The sequence below is a fragment of the Camelus dromedarius genome, unplaced genomic scaffold (genome assembly GCF_036321535.1).
Source record: "Camelus dromedarius isolate mCamDro1 unplaced genomic scaffold, mCamDro1.pat HAP1_SCAFFOLD_158, whole genome shotgun sequence".
Taxonomy (NCBI): Eukaryota; Metazoa; Chordata; class Mammalia; order Artiodactyla; family Camelidae; genus Camelus; species Camelus dromedarius.
Window position 1 is genome coordinate 868,062 of NW_026989827.1, and position 25,762 is coordinate 893,823.

A 25,762-nucleotide genomic window follows, 5' to 3' on the forward strand; every position below is an offset into this window, starting at 1 on the left:
GTAACACACTGTCAAATTCTTGTGCCTGTAGCTTTGATACCTGGCCAAGTCTGTGAGCCAATTTTATCGATGGTGCATAATGAAGATAACTAACATTCCCTGAGGACCAGGTTGTGTGACTTCCATGCATTGACTCACTGAATTCCCTAAGAACCCTTTGTGGTACATAACAGTCTTAAAATCTGCAGCAGGGGATTATTCTGTTTGCAGATGATAAAATGAAACTCTGAACTGTTGAAGCCTGGCCCGAAATAATGCAGATGGGAAGACGCCGTGCTGGGAGCTCAGCTCGGGCCAGGCTACAGAACCTGAAGCTCCCAGCAAGTCCCCTCACCCAGGAACCTGGCCCACAGCCACTGCCTGGCCCTGTTCTATTTCTATGAGTGCTCATAGGAAAAAGCCAGGTACTCAGGGTCAATGAGACTTGATTAAGAAATTCAAACTGGGATAGCCTTTTGTTGGGGACTGTAACCTGGGAGTGAAACTGGCAGTGAAATAAGGGAGGAAACATCTCTGGTTGTAAGAATATTTCTAGGGAAGAAGGTTCCCTGATGGGCTGGCATGGGAATCGCTGTGGTTGTGAGCCCCGTGTTGCACTGTGGGGTTGTGGGCAGGGAAGGAGAGAGGCTGTTCATACTGGTCATAGTCAATACAGTTTGTAAACAGCTGAGTTCTGTTCCCTCACAGCTCAGACACATGCAGGACATGAGGATGCTTAGCTAATGACCAACAGTTGTTATCAAAGGCCAAGAGTGGGGTGGGGAGGAGAGATGGGGCCACCTTCTGGAAGAACCGCTGCCCCAGGGGACCAGGAAGGTAGTGAATGATTGGGGATGCACAAAGTGTTTCTATGGCCTCATCAGGTAGTTCCTATTTTAAACTGATAGTCTGGAATATATGGTCAAATGCGGTGGAATGTCTGCTCTTATTTTAAGTTCTACAAACACTTAAACGGATAGATTTCTATCTCCATTATACAAGCACTGCTGGGTGACCTTTATAGTCAATGTGAGGATCAAAAGAGTGAGTACTTATTAATGCTATTACCATGCTTCTACTGAATTAACACTTCAGCAACAGTATAACGGCCACGCTCCTTAACAACTGCCTCTGTAAGGGTCTTGTAAGTCACAAATAATAATTATAAAGAAAATATATTAAAAATAATAACAATTACAGTTACAACAACTATGTTGTTTATAACGATGATAGTGTTAGCATCTCCCTCTCATATTAAACAGTACCCAACACTAGATTCCTTAGGAAACAACACCAATGCATTTTTGGACTTTTCTAAGTCTTCACCCAATGAAGCCTTTTTATTCACATTGGTCCACCAAAGCCAGAATTGCAGTTCCTTGCATGGTGGGCTGCCATGCTGCGATGTTCTGGGCTTTCTGGCACAATGCATCTATACTGGGTAGTCAAGGTTCCACGTACCCACTCTGATTTCCAATATATTGTTCTCCAGAGCCAACAGAGGGGCCACTGGAAAGAGGCCACATATACTGTGGTGAACCCAAACTGAATACCTGTTGAAGGAATGGACACAAAACATGGAGTGGTGGATGGATGGAAGGACAACATAAATTCTTTTACTCCTGTAAAGAGAGAGGGGAAAATGGTGAACTAAATCCCAAAGAGAAAAGAAGTTCATGGTAATAATAATGTTCAACAGTGAAAGAATCCAAACAAAAGGCAAATATAAAATCTCTGGGAAGAAGACTCATTACAACCTGTTTCTTTCACATATATACACTTAGTAGGAATAACATACTTAAAAATCTTCAACCAACCATAATTATTTGCTCATAATAAACTTGGGAATCTTGAAGCATATTATTCACTCTCAGTGTTGAAATAATACAATCTTGGAAGATGATTTGTATTTGAGGATTAAAAAAAGAATATTGTGGATGTATCTAACAATTTAAATAGAAATAAGAAATGTACCTTTGGGAAAGCTATGCATAGAGAATGTTGGAGGAAATACACTGAATATAGGCAAGTGAGCAAGCTCCCTTGAGTCTGGGAAAGTGAGTGCAGCACATTCAGAGGGTCTATGAAGTTATTACAAGTCACAGAAAGGTATGCAATTAAAGTGTCTTCCTAAGCAAAATATTCTTCTTCAGGAATTTTTATCTTGATATTTCTATGGTCTGTGTGGTCACAGGAAGTCAAAGTTATGGTGGTGGCTTAGAAGTTCTTTTCTCTCTGTGTGTAATTTACAGGGCAATGCTACAGATGGGGCAGCAGAGATCTGTGGTAAGCTGTTCCATAGGGTGGGGGAGTGGTTAGAAATGATAAGGTCAGAGATCTAAAAGACTTTTAGACCCTCCCCTCCTAACTGGCAGACCTTTAAAGTAAACTAGCACAGGTATGTAACTAAGACAGTGGATGAGAGGCAAATTTATAGTCCCTTTAGTGTTACTGCTCAGTCAAGGGGTAGGGACCACTCTGGCCAGGAACGGCAAGACCGTGAATGGGGTGGATGGGTAGGAGGAGCTGACATTTGCTTCTGACCTGAGAGGCAGGCGTGTGTTGCAGAAAAGCCGACAGTGCTGGAAAGATGCAGTAGGTCCACAGCCCAAAAGGAGCTGTCATATTCAGGGAGGTCAGAGAGCAAGAACCAGAGTTAGTGACGCCACAGCGTCAGCAGCGTGGCAGCATTGATGTCAGTATCTGTGTCCATAACCCACCTAACCCTACATGAGCTCATCTGCCTACGGGGGCAGGTAAGTAGCAGAAATGCTTGGAGTGGGTGCAGCCACTGGCAAATTGGCAAGTGGACATCCTAAGGAAACGCAATGCTCACCATCACCATATTGGAAATAGGGCCTCACAGTGTCAGATCTCCTTCTTATTCAAGAGAAGCCAGAAATTATGAGTTTATTAGCAATCAACCCAGATCAAAACCCAGAAAAGATATCATTTTATAATGACAAAGCAGGCACAGACTATTCAGAAATAAATTAATGAAAAATATTAAGAAGATTCTGATAAATGATTTAAAAAAAGAAAAAAAAAAGACGATTGAATGAACAGTAGAATGCACCACCCTCTTCAGTGGGCAGACTCAAATTTGGGGGACATAGAACATTTTTTCTCCAAAATAAATTTAGTATCTGAATGCAAATTTAGTTAATATTCCCAAATGGATTTAAGAAAAAAATCTGAAAGGTGATCCTAAATGTATTCCAGAAATATACCCATATATACAAATAAAATAATGAGGAGGGATGTTTGAATTTGTAGTATTAGAGACATTCTGGAAAAGGATAAAACAGGACCAACTCTAGGAGGTATTAATCTATGTTCATGGAAACATTATAGAAATAGTGCACTGAGAGTATGAATGAAATAGATTACATTTCAAGAATAGACGTGGATATTTGTGAGATTTTAGTAATATTATAAAACTGACACTTCAAATCAGTGGATTCAAGTACTGCAGTAATTAGCTAAATCATTGGAAGACCTGGTACAGTGTCCTCATTTATGACATTAAAATAAATTCCAGATAATTTTTTAATTAAAAAATAAAACACCAGAAATAACCCAACATGATTTAATCTGTTCAGATTTTCAAGCGAGAAGAACTTTCTAAAAAGCTTTTGGAGCAAAGACCAAAAAGAGCAAAGGCCCAGCAACTCAGCAAGGCCAGAAACGCCCACTGTAAAACAAAACTAACCCTCGCCCAACCCTCTCTCACGGTCCTGTGTTGCTCTCTGATACTTTCTACACTTTCTTCTTCCCTTTAAAGTCCAGTTTCTTGGAGAAGTACCTGCGCTGAAGACTTCTCCAGGGCTCAGAGCCCTGCATCCCCCACGGCCCTCATCGCAGCACTGAGACAGGAGTTGCACTGCCGGTGGCTGCGTGTTTCAAACTAGTCGGCACTTCCAGCTCCTATTTATTTGATTACCAGTTAGCTTTTGCCGTGGACAAATATTTTCCTCTCAGTGGAATATTTTCCCCCCTTAATTTTTGTTTTACTTAAATAAATTTAAAAAGCCCAGACAGAAAATTGTGTGTGCACATATGCACACACACAGATACACACAGATCTGTTTTTTAAAGTCTACCTAAGTATAGTCCTCCTCTGCCTTTTCCCCAGTCTTGGCAATTAAAGCTGGGTTTTAGCTCTTGCTTTTTTGCCCCACACACACACCCTTTCTCACTATGCTCCTTTTAGTCAGTGTTCAAATCCCTCTGAAGCCAAGTTACAGCCTTCTCTGTGTTGCCTCAACTAGTTTCTCCCAACTGCTCTGATATTATTCTTTCTCTTGCTGGATTTCTCTTCTCCCATGTGCCATGTACATGGCCCTTTTCCCCAGGGCCTCGTCCTCAATCCTTCACTTGGCAGGAATGAATCGCCCCCACGGCCTCACCCGCAGCTCCTCTGAGCTCCTGACTGTTGAATACAGCTTAACAACGGGCATCACTCCTCAGATGTCCCATAGACACTTTGCAATCAAAATGCCACACACAGAACAATCTCCTGGAAACCATCTCCTCCCCTTACACTCCCCCTGCAGATCCGCTCTCCAGATGGGTCACTGGAAAGTCACCTCAGCAGCTCTGTGGCCCGCCGCCGCGGCCCTGCAGTCCCCTCTGCAGCAGTCACCACTTCTGCCGCCCACGTCTCTATCCCTCTGCCCAGGGCCTCTCTGCAGGCATGTGCCACTTGTCTGGATTACCTGGAGTGGCCCCCGAAATATCCTTTCCCACCAAAATATGGACCTCCTCCCAAAAATATTATTTTCCATTCTGCTGCCAGTATAACCAGATCTTCTTTAACATAATCATTATGCAATTCTCTTGCTTACTTATATTCCAATATAGCGCTGTTTCTTTAAGGATACATTCAAGTCTAAGCACACAAGACCCATTGTGACAGAGGCCTTGTGCACCTGATATTCCCACCTGTGGATACTTTGTTCTAACCCTACTTGTTGTTCTTCAGTCTGGCCAAGCCGCTTCATGCCGTGTACTCTTATATGTCTCTACCTCTCTGCATGAAGTGTCCACTCCCTCTACCACACATTAGAGAGCTAACTTCCTTTCACCTTTCAAAATTCAGTTCAAATATTTCCAGCTCTATGAAGTCCAATGTGTGTTCACCTGCTTAGCAATCCATCAACTACTCGCCAAGTCTCGCCTGCCCTGCAGAGTGCAGACACCATGTCTTACCTGTCTTGGTCTCCCCAGCAGTTGATACAGTGTTTGGCATAGCAGGTGCTCAGTGTTTGTTGGATAGATAAACGAATGAATCAGTAAAGAGATGAGAGGTCTACAATCCCCCCCAGTAACTCAGCTGCCATTTTGGAAAGTTCATTCTGCGGAGTTAAGGAAATGTCAATGCAGGTGGTGAGCAGACAGAACAGAGGTAAGGGCGTGGGGGAGAAAGGCGGTCCTGGAGAGCGCAGGAGAGGCGTGGGTGGGAGAGCACTGGAGAGAGAGGGAATGGAGGGGGCGGGTGCAAGGAGATGTTGAAGAACAACTGATATTAAATGCAGTAAATTAAATAGAGAACATAATAAATGAAGGGAAGATCAAGTTAACACAGCAAGGATGGAAAAGTCAGTACCAGAGACGAAGAGCTCTCACTTCATCACTTACTGCATTTCACTTACGGCACCCGCCCTCTGGGAAGGCAGCGCCAAGTTCTTGAGAGACTGGTGTTTGTGCTGTGGGTGCTCTAAGTACAAAACGGTATCTTATGGCTTCCAGATTTTAAGACTGATAGATTATTTCTCTTATGTCCCGTGTCTGAGTTCTCAAACAGCAGGATCTTTTGCTTCTGGGGGTGAGCTATTGTGGTTAATAACTCAGGGTTACTCCAATAATCTCAAAGGACAGTGGGGAAATCACTAGAACAAATAAAAGAGAAATTTCACTCAGAAAAAAACATATGCCCTATAGAAACTTGTGGGGGCCTTGGGGGCAATGTTACCGCCAACTCATCTAACAGTTGTATGTGAGTGCATTGAAACTCTAAGCTCAAGTCACTTAAACACGTATGAGAACCAGGGTCCAGGCTGTGGTGCTTCAGACATGCACGGGAAGATGAAAAGCCTGACTATTGCCTCCGACAGGATCAGTCCAGCCGGGGAGCGCAATGGACACAGACATGATCACGCACCATCAAGACAAGAATCAACTGCAATTCATGCTTAGAAAGGAGAGCAGAAAATCTCTAAAAAGTTGAGGGTTTGCTGCCAAGGCTTGGCAAGAGCCCTTCCAGGCAGAAAAGCAGAGAAAGATACTTCTGGCGAAGGAGACTAGGGATGGTGGCAGGGTGCGAGGCCTAAAGAAGCAAGGGTGGAGGGCTCCAGGGTCATCTGTCAGAAGCTGTTCCCCTTCAGCAGCTAAGAGGCCTAACTAAAAAGGCAGGTGGGGTGTCATTAATGATCATGGGGAAAACTGGGAGGAGGAAACTGAGGTCAGGAGATCACCACCAAAGGCACTTTATTTGAGAGGAACAAAAATAATTCAAAAAGCACTTGGAAATCCTATCTCCCATGAACGAAAAGAACACAAAATAAGTTTCACTCCAGCGTTGAATACAGAATAACAGACTGCCTACTCTCAAAAATGGATTGAAATTTCTAATTCGTTAGGGATTATTTAGAGAATACGAAAACGAATAAATCTGAACAATCTCTCTAGAATAGCTGTTACTCCATCCTGTTATGTAGGGTAGAGTTAGGCTGAATTATTTAATTAGTATTTTAATGAGACTATAAAGTTCTAAAAGTCCTATCCATTTCTCCCAAAAGCGTGCAACTTTTCCTTTCAATGACCTTTATTTGACTTAACTAGAACAATAACTATTTTCCAAGGCTTTTTTCGTGTGTGTTAAAATACCAAATGATATGCTGCCCTCAGAATGTTGTTGTTATTATTAATGCTGATAATAGCCCCAATAAGAAATATTTACAATTATGACTCATTTTGGAATAACAGGTCATTGGATTAAAGTCCTTTTGAAAATAAGCAGAAAAAACGAACATAATTTCTACACCAGGGACAGGAGCTGCACCCTTAATCGAACCTGGTCACTAAGCACAACAAAAGCAAAGATGAAACTCAAATCAGACACCAGGCCACAAAGCATAGCTGACTGAAGATGACACAAAATGACCTTTCATTCACCGAGGGAATCAGATGCGTTTCTATGTATATTATATATTTTAAAAGCAATTATTATATATATAGCATGTAATTTAGGAAAAAGAAAACTCCCTCTTTCTGTAGACTTATAAACAGGAAGCCCAATGGGGTGTCTTGCAGACATGAACCGGCATGCATAAATGCAAAGCCTATTGACAAAAATACTTTCCTGTCTCCTAAGCTTAAAAAAAAAAAAGTAATTCAAGGCAGTGGTGAGCTCAAAGGTCTCAGATACAAAACGTGCACATCATCAGCCTTCTAGTAGATAAAAGTGCGCCATGCATAATAGAAAAGTTGAAGTTTCCTAGGGAAATCTATTTTGAGATGCAACAATTTAAAGGCAACCGAGAGCTCAAAACCAAGTTCAAACAAAGAGAAACAAAGGCCAAGCAAATTTACAGAAATGGACAAAGACATTGGAGAAGGAGGGGATCTGTGTTCTACCAATACTCCAGATCAGCAAATTCATCCTGAATTCAAGCCAGTGATGTGCCATGAGGTGACTCAAGGAACCAGGCTGAAACCATCGGCCAGAAGAAATAGGAAAAATGTCAAAGGCAGGTGTGAGGTGTGGAAGGGGTGACCCTGTGACCCTTGCTGCCATGAGGCAGGATGCTCTTGCGGGCTTTCTGCACAGGCTGGCGGGCTCACATGACTCTGTTTAGAAGGATATCAGCCAACAGCTGTGCCACACGGGCTGCAGCCCGTGCTGAGTCACATCTAGTAACGGTTCTGAGTTCATCCTTAGACGACATGACCAGAAGGATCTGAGAATCAATGATGGAGAATTACCTGAATGAGTATTCCATTTCATTCCTTGGCAGTAAACCTTCAGCATTGTACAACATAAATATTGACAAAGATATACACAGGCAACCTATTTGAAAGCCTGACTGCATAATTGCATCTAATTGAGAAAAGCGGGATCCGTTTCGGTATGCTAGGTCTTTGTTTGGCTCGGTAACCGATGCTTCTGAGACCCAAAGCATATTCTAGTATAACCGACAGCACAGAAATCCCCACTGATGACTTACTCATTTCAGGGTATTCATAAAATAACCCCAGTTTGCCCGTTGGATACAGATGGTTGTCCCATTCCCATCGTGGGGTGGTCTGTTCTGCTTCCGAAACTGTGGCATCATTAGATTCATGACCCAGCTGTCAAACAGATCAAATTATAAAGCAAGATATTATCAGACCAAGGTCATAAAAGTATTACTGACATTTCAAGCTGAACACATCATCTTCCCAAGAATTTAATTTCTTGTTTTCAGGATAAATTTCTTTTTATTGCTGCCTACCTACACTCAAGTATTGTGAAAACTAGTCCTGACTACGTACCTTGTGTTTACCAAAATTGTAACGACTACTACTACTTTATCTCCTACCTCCTTTTCAGGTGGGCACTTTAGCTTTTAGAAGATACCTACCCTCATTAGTTTTTTCCCCCTATTTCTCTGCTATTATCCACCATGGCATTTCCAGTTTGTAAATTGTCAGAGAAAATAAGTAAAAGAAAGAAATACAGGGTCGGTGAGCTGGTGATAAGTGCTGCAGAGGAAAATAAAGGAGGGCGAGGAATGTGTGGTAGGGAGGAGTGTGGATGGGGCAAGTGACCTTTGAATAAGGCAAAGACGGAGGCAAAGGTGTGGGCAGAGGGAAGAGTGATCACAGGCCTTGAGGTCCCTCACGCTGGACAGACAGCATGGAGGCTGGTGTGGGCCAGAATGAATAGGAAATAAGTGGTGGTTTTGGGGGGTGGAGCCTTAGAGGCTGCCGTGAGGATGTTCATTTTTCCCTCTGAAGGAATTGTGGAACCATGGAGGATCACTGATCAGAAAAGTGATACTCTACCGTTGGATCGAACAGGTCCAAGACCCTAACTTCAGCTGAACAAATCAAGGGCCAAAGAAGTGACATGCCACCTCAAATTCAGTGCAGAGCTTGAAAGAAACAGCCTCGACTCGCAGCCCAGTGCTCTGCACCCTTCTGGATGTTGTCCCACAGAGCTGTCTCTAAGGTTAAATTTTTTCCTCACTCAGAGGCTTGTGGGACAACTGAATGCTTCCCCCTTTTTCAAATGGCAATTTGTCCTGAAAGGAATTCGGAGTTGGCAGTGAAACAAGGCATGGACCTGTAGACTACAGAGCTGTTGTTCCTGAAAGCAACAGCTGGCGCGTGGTTTACTCGTGGAGTTCAGCAGAAGAGACAGAGCAACAACAGACAACTTAGCGTCTGGCGGAGCTTCGGCTGACTGCACTGCACGTTTGGATGGATTTCAAATTTGGACAGTGAGGCGTCTTCACACGAAAGGCAGGTGTATACATCATACATGCCCACACGTCTGTATGCACACACACGTGGACACACACAGAGTATATGATGTGACTTGCAAAGAGCTTCCCCTGCTAGGTTTCCCACTGCCTCTGATCTCAGCGTTAACCTTTCCCTGGCCATGCTCCCAGGGTTGCTACGAGATTTCTTTGCAATGGAACATGCCCTTCGCTTCACAAACTTTCCCCAATTCTTTCAATGATATTAGGGGAAGAGCAGGGAGCTCTGTGAAGGGGTGGGGATATGGACTCGTGATACCCCTGAATCTGAATCCACACTTCATGGCTTATTTGTTATTTAACTTTATTTACATTCAAAATGCAATTGTTGCAGATCTCAGAAGTTGATTTACACTCACTGCTGTGGCAGAATGTTGCGGTCAGTAGACCCACCACTGGATCCTCTTATTCAACACGTCCTTCCAATAATTCAGATATTACTGTATCACAAAATGCCCATTTCTATATTTTGATACCTGCTTTTCAGTATAATTATCTTCCTTCTTTATTCTCTAAATCTTATGATTTTTAAACATTTTTCTGAGAAGTGTTCCACAGGCACTTTACATAAGATAAGTTGATAAAGAGATCCTGGAGTTCAAAACCACATTTAAATCCTGAGATAAACTCAACTGTGCCGTATACATGGCTAGGTTTAGTCTGCTTCCTTTGTTACTTTGTTTAGTAATTTTTGTTTCAAACAACAAGATCCTACTGTATAGCACAGGGAACGACATTCAAAAACTTTTAATAGCCTATAGTGGAAAAGTATATGACAAGGAATATATATATATATATATGTATGTATATGTGAATCACTATGCTGTATACCAAGAATTAACACAATATTGTACACCAACTATACTTTCAACAAAAAATGTTGAAATAAAATTGGGAGGTGAAACTTCGACTGCCCAGGCTGCTGTCAAGATGAAACGATTCAAAGCAGGCCAGGTATTAGCAAACCCCCTAACACATCAAAACCCCATATGGGATCTTCTTTTTGAGCAGCACAGGCTAACCAGCTGTGGTCACCTGTAAATAAGGTTGAAGTCACTTAGACCCTTGGCTTGGGAACGCCGTGGCCACCGGGGTGGGGGTCACTGCAGCACCTACGAGAATGACGGGGACAGCCTGCTCCTGATGCCGCTCCCCAGGCCGCAGCCCGGAGCACTGCAGTCAGGTCTGAGGTCCGGCCGGGAGCGCACAGCTCCACAGCCACTCGGAGCCCTGCGGTGCGGGTGGAGCTGGGACCGTGCTCGTCCATCACCCTTCCAGGCACCCAGACTCGGGAGTCCCCTGGGGGAATTTTTCTCTGCCTCATAATTCCTGTCTCAGCCTCTTGTGGAATGCGGTCCATGCCCAACGGAAGCAGGGCTTTAACCCTCCGGGACCCAAATCCATCACTGTTTGGATCCAGGATGTAACTTCCATGTTAACTCACCTGGTGCTCCCTTCTTGTGCTGAACTGCCCTCCCCCGTCGATGACATTAGGTCGTATTAGAAGTCCCGACTTGCTTGTCCTTAGCTAAGACTCTGAGCCTCTTGCTCAGTCTTCCTGACTGGAACCACTCTTCTGTGGCAGAAAAGCTTGGGCTGTCGGCAACCCATCATTGTCCTCGGTCTTTTGGGTTTTCTGTTGGTTTATGGTTCTCATGCAGGGATACCAATTTGCACATGAGAAACACCTGTAGACATTTTAAAAAATACAGACACTGGATCCTCCCCACTCTTCAGCCAAGGCTGGAAGCTTTCTCCCTCTAGCAGGGGTTACACAATAATTTGCTTGGGAATTGACCACACATATTGGCATAATCATGGTAAATTGCCCTTTACTCAGTGCTTCCCACGTGGCATTTTCTACTTCATGTTGTCTTAGTACGTTCATTATCACATTTAATCCCTGAATTATAGATAATCACCTTTTCTTTTGAGGACACTCCTACTTGCTAATCTTGAATACAAGTATCTTTGATTCTCTTAATCTATTTCATTCCTGAGTTTCCTGTTCCTGGATTTAAAGAGTGAATTATGGACACATGTATTTAAGATTCTCTTAATATATCTATCTGACTCATCCTCTAACCAAATCATATCTGGAGAAGAGAGATTTTCTCTTTTAAATATTTGCATTTTCTTACTATATAGTAGTGCGTACACACGGTGGAAAATGTAGAAAGCATATAAAGTAAGAAAATTACAGCCATACATTATCTAAACACCAAAGGACAGTGCTATGTCATGTTGGGCATTTAACCATTTTTCTTAATATTTTATCATAAAATTTCCCTAGGGCAAGTTACTTAACCCTGGAATTGTACTAGACTTTTGTCAAGTACAGAATAACATTCCCAGAAATGACCCCAACATCAAAATAGTACGGGAGGCTGGGAAGGCCATAGGGCACTCAGCTTATTCTCTGAGTCCTACAAAGAATGCTGTTAATTCACTGATGTTACTCATTCGATGCCTGTGAGTCACTCACTCACTCAGCTGGCTCGGACTGAGACCTACTTTATACCAAGTGCCGATCCAAGTGCTGGGGAGACCCCAGAGAGAGCCTGGATCACGGCATCACTGTCCTTCTTCATTTGCTCCCAGAATCCTACTCAACAAACCCACATGGGATTGGGGGGTGGAGGCAGGTGAGATATGGTAAAATTCATTTCATTATGTTCCTTTAGACATATTTAAATAGCATGAAAATAGTCACTAACTTTGATAAGTTTTCTTTTCCCTTCCGATGTATTTTTGAGGATGGGTATAGTTTTGGGGCAGCAAGAGTAATTGATAGATCTTTAGTATGTTAGGATTTTATATGAAAAATTAAGAAGGAAACTGGCACCTTATACAAAGGGAAGAGGCAGTGAGGAAAACACAAGCCACCCTCGAACTTGGCTACCATTCAGAATTTCTGGTATTCAAAAAAGGGAAACATAATTCAAAATATTTTCCCTAAATATTTTAGCCCAGAGTAGAAATACATGTAGGCAAAGTTCAGCTCACTGGAACCTACAACAATGTGCTTACTTAAGCGAAGGTATAAACAGACCACAGATACTATAATGCATCCTTTACTTTAAACTAGTTAATGTGAGCAAGTTTCATTTCACATGAATTGCTCAGTACCAATTTAGGAAATATATCCTTCTTGATTGGTAAAAATAGCTCACTGATAACCAGATTCAACAAAATTTAGTGTTAAATAATTAACCTATTTCCTTCAGGAAATGCTTTTGAGTAATCTGAGTTAAGTATTTCCTCTATCTGATCTATTTCTTTTCACAGAGAAAAGTAGTATTATTTGCACATGAGCTACTTTTACTCCTCTGGAGAAATCTGACTGTGAGCTCAGGGTAAGAGTTGTCTACTGCACAGTAGGGAAAAAAAAGATTCATTTCACAGCAAAGATCAGAATCTTTTTTTTGAGGGGCATGGTGAGCTGGGGGACAAGGGAAATGCCTTTGTTTGGAGACAGACCACAGTAATCCATCCTGAAGCTGAAAGATGAAGACCTTGTGAAGAAATGTGGAAGGACACACTGACACACAAATGTGTTCACTCTGCAAAAACAGAAAGAAGGAAAGAAAAAATAATTTAACTGCCCTATAAAGAGAATGGACAGAAAATTGGTAATAAGGGAGAGTGAAGGAAAGTTAGGGAAGGGAGGAGAAACAGTGAAAGGGAACTTGGATGCGGTGGGCAGAATAGCAGGTTTCTGGAGCTTACAATGAAGGATGATAAGAAAAAAAGTAAAGTTTAAAAAAAGTTACAAAGTTTAAAATAGTTTAAAAATTAAAAAATGAAGTTAAAAAGTAATTTTTCTATAGTGACATGGAAGATTGTAAAATGATGGAGGATTTTATTTCAAAATTCAAGTTGTTTGAGTTTCTCCTCCATGCTCCAAACAACAGTAAGATCTGCTTGTGTAATTGGTTTTGGGGGACACCACAGAGAGGGGTGAGCAATGCAGTTCGGTTGGCCAGGAGCAGAATGCTTTTGTGGAAGGCAAGACAGAAGAGAGATCAACAGTTTCATGAGGACAGAAACTCAAAGCCAGAAATTATCTTAAAAAGCTTAGTGTGGTGGGCAGAAAAATGTCCCCCCCCAATATGTCTATGTCCTTATCCCCAGAACATAGGAAGAGGTAATATTCCCTGGCAAAGGGGGCCTATGGTTGCAGTTGTGGTTAACGTTGCTAACCAGCCTACTCTAAGAGAGATGAGCTGGATTATAGAGGTGGGCCCATTGTAATCACCAGGGTAGTTAAATGAGGAAGAGGGAGACAGAAGAGGGGAGAGAGGAGAGGAGATTTGACCACAGGATCAGAGTCAGAGTCACACAACCATGCTGACCTTGAAAGAAGGAAAAGAGGTCACAGGCCAAGAGACGTAGGTGGCCTCTGGAAGCCAGAGAAGTCAAAGATACAGTTTCCCCTGAGGCCTTCAGAAACAGCCGTGCCAATATTTTGACTTCAGCAGGCTCCTGCGTTCAAGAACCCTACAAGGTTAAATTTGTGTTGTTTAGTGGAGACTATTTCTTTTTTCTTCCTACTACCATGTCATTTGGGGATACTTGTTACAACAGAAAGCGAATACACTAAGCTCCTTGAAATGTTCAGAAATTGCAGATAACACTGGACTGTCCACTTTGATATGGGATTGGGCTTATGTGAAAATCGAAAGGACAGTGTGACCTTTGCTAACATCTGCTTTTCTGATTTTTAGGAAGAGAACAGTAAGTCAAAACCTCTGTAGTTATTATTTTAGACAAGTGTCTCTTAAAACATTATGTAACCCTTTGCCTTAGGACCCCAAGAGAGTCTCTGTTCTTAGAAGAACATGGATTCCGTGAGATAGGGTCTTACATCTGAGTCCCACAGTGGTCTCTTATTGGCAATGAGAACTTGGGCAAATCATTTACCTTCTTTAAGCCACAGGATCTTCATTTGAAAAGGAAGATAAGAATAAGGATTGTTTGGGTGATTAAATTCTACTCACAAACACACGCACACACACATATATGTACAGCATTTAATACAGTGACTAACACATACTAGGCACTCAACAAATTCCTGTTATGGATTTTTAAATGCATGTATAAAAGGAGGAGAAAGTTGCGGGAAGTTGTGGGAAAATTAGTTCACGGCCCCAAAAAGGGCCATCTCTCAACGGGCTCTGATCAGTCAGTCCCCAGTGATGGGCTAATAAGCAGAAACTATAGCACTTGAGGATGTAATTTAAACATAAAAAGGGAGGAATTTAAACATAATTATTAAACAGGAGGTATGTTTACACTGTTGGCTGGATCATCTTATCTGGAGAGCTTTAATAAGCAGAGAGTCTCCCCTGTTTTAGAGATGGGCATGCAGGAAAATTACTTGGATGGGTGGGCCGTTCTCACCCCAAGATCACATGACTTATTACTCACGGAAGTAACACCTCTTGTATCTTATTCCAGATGGACTGTCCTCCCATGATTATTGTCAGCTGCATCATCAGTTCAAGGAGACAGCCACCTGGGTCACACTGGAATATTAGACAGAAAATCTCATTTAAATTTTAGATAGCTCTAACATGAAATAAAGTCATTATTTTATGCCTAAAAAAATCTAAGGAACAGAGAGTAAAGACACTCTTCATTGGGCAACTAAGAGAAAACTTGAAACAGGTTAGACTGTCAGAACACAAAGCTGTATTCACACGTCTTCATTTCTGTATTTTCACAGCCAATACACCAGATCTCCAGGATAAGTCACAAATCTTCCCTTAAAAAATGTGATGTAGAAACACGAGGAGTAGTAGTTGACAAACTGGAAGAAGAACACCTTCATGGCTAGGTTGTTCTCATAGTCAGTCTGGTCCTTGGGATCTCTGCAGCTAGAATAAAGAAAAGTTAAGTCTGTAAAACTGTGAACAGCCTTGAGACCCTAATCAAAGCCACGGACACATGAGTTAACACGCTAAATATGTATATATATTTATATATATATATATACACAATTCACACTTTTTTCCATATAAGCTGTTTTGAATTCCTTAACATAGCTACTATATTAATTCCAACTGTACACACTGTTGTAAGAGTTTCTCCCACTATGAATGCAATATCACACAAGGCAAAAAAAAAAAAAAAAAAGTCACCCGTTCCTTAAAATTTATAAGCACAACAGTATCCAATGGGCAAGAACTGTCCTCTGTCAGGTGTAAGTTGAAAGAAAGCTACTTCTAAACATCCTGCTAAATGAAATTCTCTTGTCTCCCTGAACAGCAGGAAGGTAGGACTATTGAAGAAAACAAACAAAACACGGGGCAACTTGCTAGAAGCTTTTGGGGAACATAAAACATCCTCCTAGTTCAAAATTTGAATTGGTCTTAGTGTTTTCAGAAGATGACCACTGAGCAGACAACTGGGAGAATGACCCAGCCACATGCAGTGTGTGGGAAGCAGTTAACTTGGGCCGCTAAGCTGCTGGCTGGGATACAAGCCAGAGAGAAGAAACATTTGTTATAGAAGCCACAGCTGATGAGAATGGAGCTACACTAACAGGAACAGCATGGGGGGAGGACACAAAACAGTGTGATTACTTGTCCTCTCCGTAACGCACAAGCAAATTTGCCACTGGAACCACGACCCTCTTCCACTTATTTGCAATAGAGAGACTATTTACTTTCAACAGTAGGGTACATGATCTAATGTAATTGAAATTATTATTAAGCACTGACATATTTACACAGAGCTTGGACATTCTAAAGCTTTCTTTATCCCTTTTACTAATGCAAAGCTGCAGCTAATTCACTTCTCATATAGGCTAGAGAAAATACGTTTACACTTGAAGTTTTCTAAAGACTGTAATGTACTGGAATTGAAGTGCCTAAAAGATAAAGTCTCTGTTTTGACCTGGTTCTAAAACTGGTGTAGAAATGACCTCAGCTGCAGAAGGAGCTTAACAGACTCAGTCATCTTGATTGCCACTTTCTCATATATGGCGTTCAGGGTCACGATGATGATAAAACTGATGAGGGAAGCAGTGATGGGCGTGGCCCACCTGCACAGTCAGGTACTTCTGGATTGGGTCTCTTCCATTCAGGTTCTAGGGAAGTTCTGCTGAAAATACAATGAACACTGAAAGTCCGTAGACAATGATCCCAATAACTGAAGCAATGGTCAACAAGACCTGACAACCCAAAAACCTAGCAGCATAAGGCTCACTAATGATCGTATTTTTACACAGAAAACTTGCCCCCAATCCACGCTTAAACAGAAAACATGCACGTGCTGTAAACCTCACATAAACGTGAAAAGTGATGTAAATCGCATGTAAATGCCACAAGAGACGTGAATATCAGGCATGTTAAATTTTAGGGGAGGAGGAATGAAGGATGTCAAAAAGAATGAGTGCATCCACTAATATAACATGCTGACAGCAGGAGCAGCTGTGTGCAGGGCATAGGGAATATATGGGAACTCCACTTTCTGTGAATTTTTCTGTAAACCTAAAACTGCACTAAAGAAGGAAGCCTGTTAAGTATATCATTAAATGGCTGAAAATGGAGTAACTGGTGGCATGTTCTTTTGGAGACAATTTTGTGATAGCAGAACCAGTGAAAGTATCCCTTCTACATCTATAGAATTACTTAGGTTATGAACTAGTTGTAACCCATGAAGGGGATATGCTTCCTTTCAAGGGAGAACCTATCACTGATTCAGGGGTCAGCAGTTGCTAGCTGTCATCTTCATTCTTAATAGGACAAGTGAAGCTGTGGACATGCCCTGAGGGAAATAGTGGAAGTGACAGCAGGTCTCTGCTGATGAAAGCTTCACATGCTTTTCATACTCCTTGAGATCTTAAAATGGCAGGTATTCCTACTCCCTGCATTTGCACAAGATTCATGTCCCTGATCCATTGTAGTTCTGACTGTGTGGACCCAAGGACAACGGGAGTGTCTGAAGCATAATTTGCACGTGGCTGGTAGGGCTTCAGTTCCTCACTAGGCAGGTATTTTTCTGCCCACTGAAGAATGCACATTAAAGGTCCCATTTTTAAACTGTTTTCCTTCCATCTACCTTCTTGGTCATAGTCCAGAAGCATGTACTCAGGGTCCCTGGCTGCTCCTGATGGCTGCCCCAGAGAGAAAGCTACAAAGAATGTGAATTTCAAGACTAAGTGAACCACATCATGTTATTTACAGTAACAGCGGGAGGCTGGCTTGCACCTGCAAGGGAGAGCAGATGGAGTGTTTACAAGCCCCTCCTGGAGCCACACTCCTGCATCTAGATCCCAGCTACGATGCTAGCTGTGGGGCCTTGTGCAAATTTCTTATCTTCTAGGGGCTTCAATCTCCTCACCCATATAATGGGGGGATAATAATAGCAATTTATAGGACTATTGTGATGAGTCAATGATTTACTAATTGTGAAAACAATTAGAACATTAACCACAGGCATGTGAAAAACTCTACCTAAGTATTAGCTATGAATATGGTGACCAAAGTCTTAAAAAGGTGTTTTTCTTAGTTTTTAAGCCATCAGTTTGTAGAGAAAGCATTTTATTTTCTCCTCTACTCTCTTTCATCATCCTTTTCTTCACAGAAAGTCTTCATGATTGTGAAAGGAATAACTTTTTGGTGTGTGTGTGATTAAATGTGAAAATTAGTTAAGGCTGAGAAAAATGTATTATAGAAGGTATATAAAGCCTTTCCCACTTGTACAGCACATATAGGCCATTTAAATGCTATGCATTTTTAAAAAGTCTGCATAATAATTTTTTAATTATTTATTAAGTAATCGTAATAGTTAAGACTCTTTAAATGCTTACTATTGCTTCAGCACACGTCTGTTTTTCTAAATCCTCACAATCACCCTGTTGGGAAGGTAATATTATATCTCTTTTACAGATGAGGAAATAGAGCCACGTGGAAATGATGCAATTTCCCCAAATGAAGCAACTATTAAGTGAAAGAATTGAAATACTCAAAGAGCCAAAAGACACACTAACTGTATAGCACTGTCTCCAACATGGTCTGTGAAATTAATTGTAATTCATTTCAGAACTTTTACAAACTTGACACATTTCCATTTTTCTTCCAAGCACTTAATGGGTTCAATATTTCTTATGAAACAGGAAAGCTTTCCATTCTCCTTCCTCAAGTTTCTTCGTATTTATCATATTTTCTGATCATAACTTTAACATTTGCTCATTAAAGAAAATTTGAAAGTACTCAGTAGTGGACAGAACTGTTGTCCTGGATCTGTCCCCAGTCTTAGAAGGGGACCCAGATTTTGCTTTAGGATAAATAACCTCCCTTTTGTTTTTTGTCCTGTGATTTAAGCTCGATTAACCCACTCTTTCTGAAGCACCAGAGGTAGATCTCAGTTGGTTTAAGACAAATAATACCCGTCATTGTATTGGCCTCGCACATGATTGGAGAATTGACAAATAACCCAGTAAGAGCCACTATTATGTGAGGAGATACGTGCTTGTGCCCATGTGAATGATAAGCTTCCTCTATCAAGAGAGGAAGCTTCCAAAAGAGACCTCTCTTGGTTTGGATGGATGATCTGGGATGCTGAGTGCCTAGAAGCAGCATGCTGAGACATCATTGGACACAGAATGAAGACAGGACAAGACCAGCCCTTGACATCATCTGGGCTACAGTATCTCTCCTTGACTGAAGCCAGACCTCAGATCTGAGGTTTTCATTTACAGGAACCAATAAATCCCATGCATCCCCATTTTTTGGGTGTTGTTTAAACACATTGGAAATTGATTTTGTCACCTACAATGAAAAGACTCCAACTCTGAAAATGAATAAAAAATAAATTAAGAAAAATGCTTCTACCTATAGACATAATTCCTTCAGAAGGGTTCATTGTTTGTATATTACAAATCATTTTATATATTAATTTTATTCTCAAGCCTATCGTAAGCATAACATTTTGACATGTCATAAAAAATTTTCATGGACACACTTTTTCATGGCTGGGTATTGTTCTACTTTGTGAAGGGTTGGAAGAATATTTTGGCTGAGATTATATATATATATATATACACATATAAAAGTATGTCTGTGACTTGCATCCATACTGACTTTTCCCTGCCATTTTGAAATACTTCCTGATTAAAAGTTTTTCAAAGCTGAATTAGTGGATTAAAGCATAGGAATATTTTTGACTCTTGATATCAACTGCCAGACTGCTTTCTAAGAAGGCTTGAGGAGTACACTAGAAATTAACACAGCATTGTAAATCAACCATACTTCACAAAAAATATCCAGTAACCTAGTCATGGGATTGGTGATCACTGGCATTTCATCCTCATAAACAGAGCTGTGTCACTTGAGAGGTGGAAAACTACTTCATTTTGATGTGCACTGAATTACCATTGGAGTGTGACATCTATTTTTTCTTTGTGAATGTGTGTTCCTTTTCTCTGCCTTCTATGCTCCTGAGATTTTTTGATGTTACCTTTGAAGTGATCTGAACTCTCTATGTATTGAAGGAATTAGCCCCTTGTTGGATTTGTAAACAAATAACATCCTCTGGTGTTTTGTTTAAAATTAGGATGCTTCTGATGCATGGAAATCTTTGTATACTTTCCTCAGAAACTTACTGCTCATCTAGAGTTTGTGTAAACATCCATATTTATTTCTAGTTTTTTTCTAATTGTGTTACTTTTTAAATGTTTCTGGAATTTATCACAATATATGGTTCACTGTATGATTTCAATCTTTTCTTTTCCCCCCAATTAGCTAACGAGTGTTCCATTCACTGAATAACCTTTATTTATCTCCCTGATTTGTAATGCCTTCCATCTCTTATATTAAATTATTATTGATATCAGAGCCCATATCTGGACTTCCTGTCCTATTTTCTAATCTGGCTATTCTTGAACTACTAAAAGTCTCATTATCTTATTAATTATTATATTACTAATATGATTTTATTCACAATAAACCCCAAATCAATTTTATAACTTCTGATATTTTGGAGATATGATATTTTAATCTAGAATCATGTGATTAAAGCTTCTTTTATATCTTTCAGTAGTTTTTACTTTTATTTTATGATAGTTCCTACTATCCTTTTCTTAGGTTATTCTTAGATATTTTACCTTGGTTGTTACTCTTGGAAAATTTTAGAAATCTTAATGCCTCCATCTGGTCTCTTAATCAGACCCTGGAGAATCCTAAACCAATGATCTGATTTGAACAAATGAGGTGAAAAGAATTGGGGGAAGCACTGTGAGCAGAAGAGACTGTGGAACCTCAAGAGTGGCGCCCTGCATTGGCTCAGATGTTCTCTGGAAAAACTTTTCTCTATGAGACTTCATAGTTCCAAGCTTGATTTTCAGTTTTCTCAAGATTTCACATTAGATTTTAAAAAGTCTGTGGCAGGTTCTTACCCATAAAAGAGCACTTGCACAAAGGGTTATATGTATACACTTTCCCCAGGTGGTAAATGGAACACGCTCTTCTTCCTAATTAAAAAAACAAGTTAAGTCAATCAAGGGATTACACCTATGAAATGACTTTTCTCCTAACTGGTCAATAAATCCTAAACATAATTTAAAAAAAATAATTTTCAGACATAGAATCATTATTTGTAATTGCATGGGTTTTTTTCCTGTTTTTTTTTTCTTTTCTTTTCTGTTAACGATTTCAAACAAACAACAAAATACGTACAGTGTTCATTTTAATACTATTTTTTGAAAATGCATATGTGAACAGTAAACTGTTTCCCTGCCATTGTCTGAGCTTGGGGATCTGGGTACCTGACGAGGCCAAGCTGTAAAGCTCTACGCCTGAGCTGGCCTTAGGTTTCAGAAGTGACGCTAGTGACAGCAGAGTCCGTGCAGGACAGAATGTTTCACAGGTGTCGGCAGCTAACTGGTCTCCACTGTGTGTTCCTTTGTTGAGCTTTATGTGTTTATTAGCAACAACTATGAAGTTTTAGAGTTTCCATTTTAGAGTTTATATTTATATTTCATTTTTAGAGATGAAATCAGTAAGACTCAAGTTTTACCTGGATAATGAAAGCAGATAAAGTATAATAATAGCTGTCACTAAGTACATGGCCTTTCCTCTGTGCCAGGAAGTCTTCCAAGTAGATTCTGCACATAAATTCAACCCGTCCTTACCATAGTCATGAGGAAGCAACTCTCTTATTCTGATTTTATAGGAAACTATGGTACAGAGAAGTTAAGTTGTCCAAGATCACTCAGGAAGCAAGCTGCTGTGTTCAAATATGAATTTAGGCAACTTCATTTCCAAGCTCTCACTACCACAACGCTGGCCTCTCTAAACAATGGAGCATACTTTCGCAAGTAAAGTAAAATGCTTCAATTAAAAAACTAAACAAAATATTAGGCAATTTTTTAAATAAGGAAGAACAATAAAGTGAAATGAGTTTTCATCTTCAATTTTTCAACAAGCATGTTCTAATGAAAATTTAAACTTATTAACTGGCAATTTTAAATTTAAAATTGGCAGTTTAAATGACCAAAAAACTTTTATTCAGTATTTTTTTGTATACTGCCAATATGATACGTTTTTGTTTTTCAGGACTCAAAAGCATTATGAACATCTAATTTTGTCTAAGTTTCAGCTTTCAACTCTGAATGTACAGTCTTTTACCAACATATGCTTTGACTCACATCTTCAGTTGTAAACAATGGGAAATATTCATAATGGGGATTATTAGAAGCTTATTACATTGTAAAAGACAAATGTCACTTTCTATTTGTAGCTGAACCTCATTTCTTTCCATTTATAAAAAGAAGAGTTTGACCTGCTCCCTCCAGAACTTTTCAGTGCCAACATTCTGTAGATCTGTGATTCAATTTATTAAATCTATAGTTGGAGACATTTTCAGATGCTCCTAGTAAAAGCATTTTCTTTCCAAGAGTTATTCATGCTCACAACCTACTGTCCTGCTGCTGCTGCTGAATGCAAGTACCATTAGCTCTAAATTATCTCAGCTGATGGAAAGAAGCAATAATACAGATGACTCAAAAAATCATCTTTTCATAGCTCTGGAATGTTGATACAAAGATATATAGTTTTATTTTTTTAATTTTGCAGCAGGAGAGGCAGCAATAAATTTACATTTTAAGTTATGTAACATGCCTAGCTCAAACACTGCTCAAACACTGATGGCACCTCAACAAATGTTTCCCTGCTTGTTTTACCCTTTCTCTGACTTTAGGATGAGAGCCATGCTGCTTTGTGCACATCCCAACCGGAAGGGGGAGCAGTGACCGCGACTTAGTTAAAGACAAATGGGCACCTAGTCTACGATGAAAAGGAGGCGGCAATAATGAAGGCACATGTTAAAAAATGGGAGTCAACTATAAAAACCAATGTGTCTTTCCTCCTACATCTATGTCATAGCAGCTAATTTATATTTTGCATTTATTTATTGGTGTTATGAAAGGATACAAGTCAATGCCTCTTTTCTCATACACTTATACCAGACCTTTTCTTTTCCCCATTTTTACTGTTAATATGAATGAAGGACCTCAGTTCTCTTCTGTGTCCACCATTCCAGGGAGTGCTCCTTCACCTTGGCTGCACATTATAATAACAAGAGGAACTTTAAAAACTTCCCTATGCCAGAATGTACCCCAGGCCACTAAGTACCATCCGAGTTAGCAGTGATGGAATCCAGGCACCAACATTTTTTAAGGTCCCCTGGTGATTCCAACATGCAGCCAAGGCTGACAAGCCCAGAAGTAAACAGACTAAAGTGAATCTAAACAGCGCCCGCTTTTCCTGGGTAATCTCATCTGTCTCCACGTGGGGACACCGCTCTTCCTATTCTGACCGGACTTGTTCTTCCTGCTCAACCGTGTCCCATTTGTACTCAAGTTATGCCTGGTGCCGCTTCCAGAGCTCCAGAAGTAAGGTGACTAACAGAGAGAGAGAACAGCAGAATGTGGATCTTCAGTGATGACTGATGCTTCAGAAATTTGTACTTAATATTTATTACCCTTAACACTTTCATAAACGGTTAATAAAATCACATTTTATTTATAGGCGATACTAAAGAGAAACATGAGTTAATGCCTTTTTTTTAGAAAAAAGATAATGTAGATTATTTATTGAACTTTTGGAAACAGACTAGCTCTCTAGCTCATGGGAAAGGTATTAACGTGATGGTCAGACACAGGTGACTGTGTCTGATGCTAAAGTATCTGCTACCAGCACATTATGCCCGCTAAAAACACAAATATCGGGGGGATGGGTATAGCTCAGTGGTAGAGCACGTGCTAAGCATGTACAAGTTCCTGGGTTCAAGCCCCAGTACCTCCATTAAAAAAGAAAATTAAAAAAAGTAAAAGTAACTGTCACAATTTAAAAGCAGTGCACGGTCCACCCGCCAAAGAGGAGGTCCTTTTCCTCACATACCTCTGTCTCTTCTGTCCAATGGACCTGAGGGTGGGGAAGGGGATTAGAATGCTTTAGTAACCCCTCCATTTCTATTTTCCACCACCCCAGTCACACAAAATTAAAATAATATTCTTAAATATGGAAAACTGCCATTTTCCTCAATCTTCGGTAAAGTAATTTTTAGGAATCGTCATTCTGTTTTAAGACTCGTCAATTCAAATAGACAAAAACAACATGAAATATTTATTGAAAAATGTGGCTTCAGGGTAAATCCCCTAAACCCTTCTTCCAACCAGACTGTTACTCCTAGGCCATAACTCTAGAGAAATTCCAGAATAACCACTGTTCCCTCCACCATTATACCTGAGTCTCTACCATGCTCTGAGAATAAAGAGAAAAAAGACACAGTCCCTGCTTCCGGGAGCTCCTAGGTGCACAGGACTCATCATGAAATGATGGCTGAGGAGGCGTGTTAAGACGGCTTGGATAACAGTCAGCAGTGGGTGCTCGGGGCAGAGAGCCGGAACTGTAGCCAACGCTCTCCCAGAGGAGGGAACCACTGTGGTGAGTTCTGAGATGCCCTAGAAGTGATCAGGTGAAGTTATAATGTTAAGGCCATTTCTCCCTGGGGAGCTGCACATGCAAAGGAGGGAGGCCAAAGAGAGCCAGGTCACTTCCAGGAACTGCAAATAGTCTAGAAGTGAGAACAGGGTGTGGGAGGCAGGTGAGGCAACCAGGTGGAGAGATCACAGGTGCACATCACACAGGACTCTGTGTGCCTCCAAGGTAAAGGAGACATGCAAATTGATCTAGAAAGAAAAAAGATAGAGGCAGGGAGACCTATTGGCAGGTTCATGTGAAGGCCTGCTGAGGCCCCGCTAGGAGGAGAGAGAAGAAAACATTTCAGCAGGTGGACGGATTGGCCACAGATGTGATGGAAGGGCAGGAAGAGGTCAAAGATGCCGGCCAGCTTTCTGGCTTTGGCAGTGTCCTAAATTATAGTGCCATTTCCTAAAACAAGAAGGGCAGGAAGAGGAGCAAGTCGTGAGAGGAGACAACTGATTCAGTTCTGGCTGGGTGCCTGTGGGCTCCAGGAGAGATGTCCAATAGGCAAATAAAAGTCTAGAAATCGGGAGAAAGTTCTAGGCTGAGCCAAGTAGTTTTCCTGCTTCAAGAGGCTAATGGTTGTGAGTGGACAAGCTCACGAGAAGAGATGTAGAGGGGTAGCTCTCACCGTCCTGCACATGGGAAGCATCTGGGAGCCTTTAAAACATAGTGCGCCCCAGCCTGGTGTGGGGCCTTTGTACTGTTTATTGTTTTTTAAATACTTTCCTTTTTTTGGGGGGGTAGTTAGATTTATTTATTTTAATGGAGGTACTTGGAATTGAACCCAGGACCTCTTGCATGCTAAGCAAGTGCTCAGCCACTGAGCCATACCCTCCCCACCATTTTTTTGTTTTTAGACATTAGCTCTACTGAGCAGTCAGGGTTGAGAATCAACCTGTAGAGAGCAGAGAGCCTTGGGGTAGAGATCAAGGAGAAGCTTCCCAGAGCCCTGCAGACCCCAGCAAGGGCAGCCGGAGATGCAGGGAGCCTCGGATGGGCTGTGAGGAACGTGAACTCAACACTCCCCAATGACAAACATGTTTCAAGCACCCACTTCCCAGCAGTGTTTCTTCTGAGTTTACTACTTTTCCAGTAATACTGGGTGAGAATAGAAATAATCTGGACAAAGGGATCAAATTCAAATGCTCGTTCTGACCATTCTTAGCTGCGTGATTACTGATTAAAAGGTTACCGGTCTGCCACGTGTAAACTGGGGGACCTAGAACCGTGCTCGTGGGCTGCTGTCAGCGTAATGAAATG

At 41.0% G+C, this 25,762-nt stretch overlaps 1 long non-coding RNA gene across 1 annotated transcript in view; it reads right to left on the reverse strand.

Annotated features, from left to right (window-relative positions):
- Positions 1-517: 517 nt before the first annotated feature.
- The window catches only part of LOC135320874 (uncharacterized), a 49,872-nt gene continuing 24,627 nt past the window's right edge, over positions 518-25,762 (reverse strand). Inside the window, exons 4-7 of the long non-coding RNA XR_010380213.1 lie at positions 14,937-15,034; positions 10,951-11,194; positions 8,208-8,331; positions 518-1,601 (exon numbers count right to left, since the gene is read on the reverse strand). This is a non-coding gene — a long non-coding RNA (uncharacterized LOC135320874). The remainder of the gene's footprint in view (positions 1,602-8,207; positions 8,332-10,950; positions 11,195-14,936; positions 15,035-25,762) is intronic.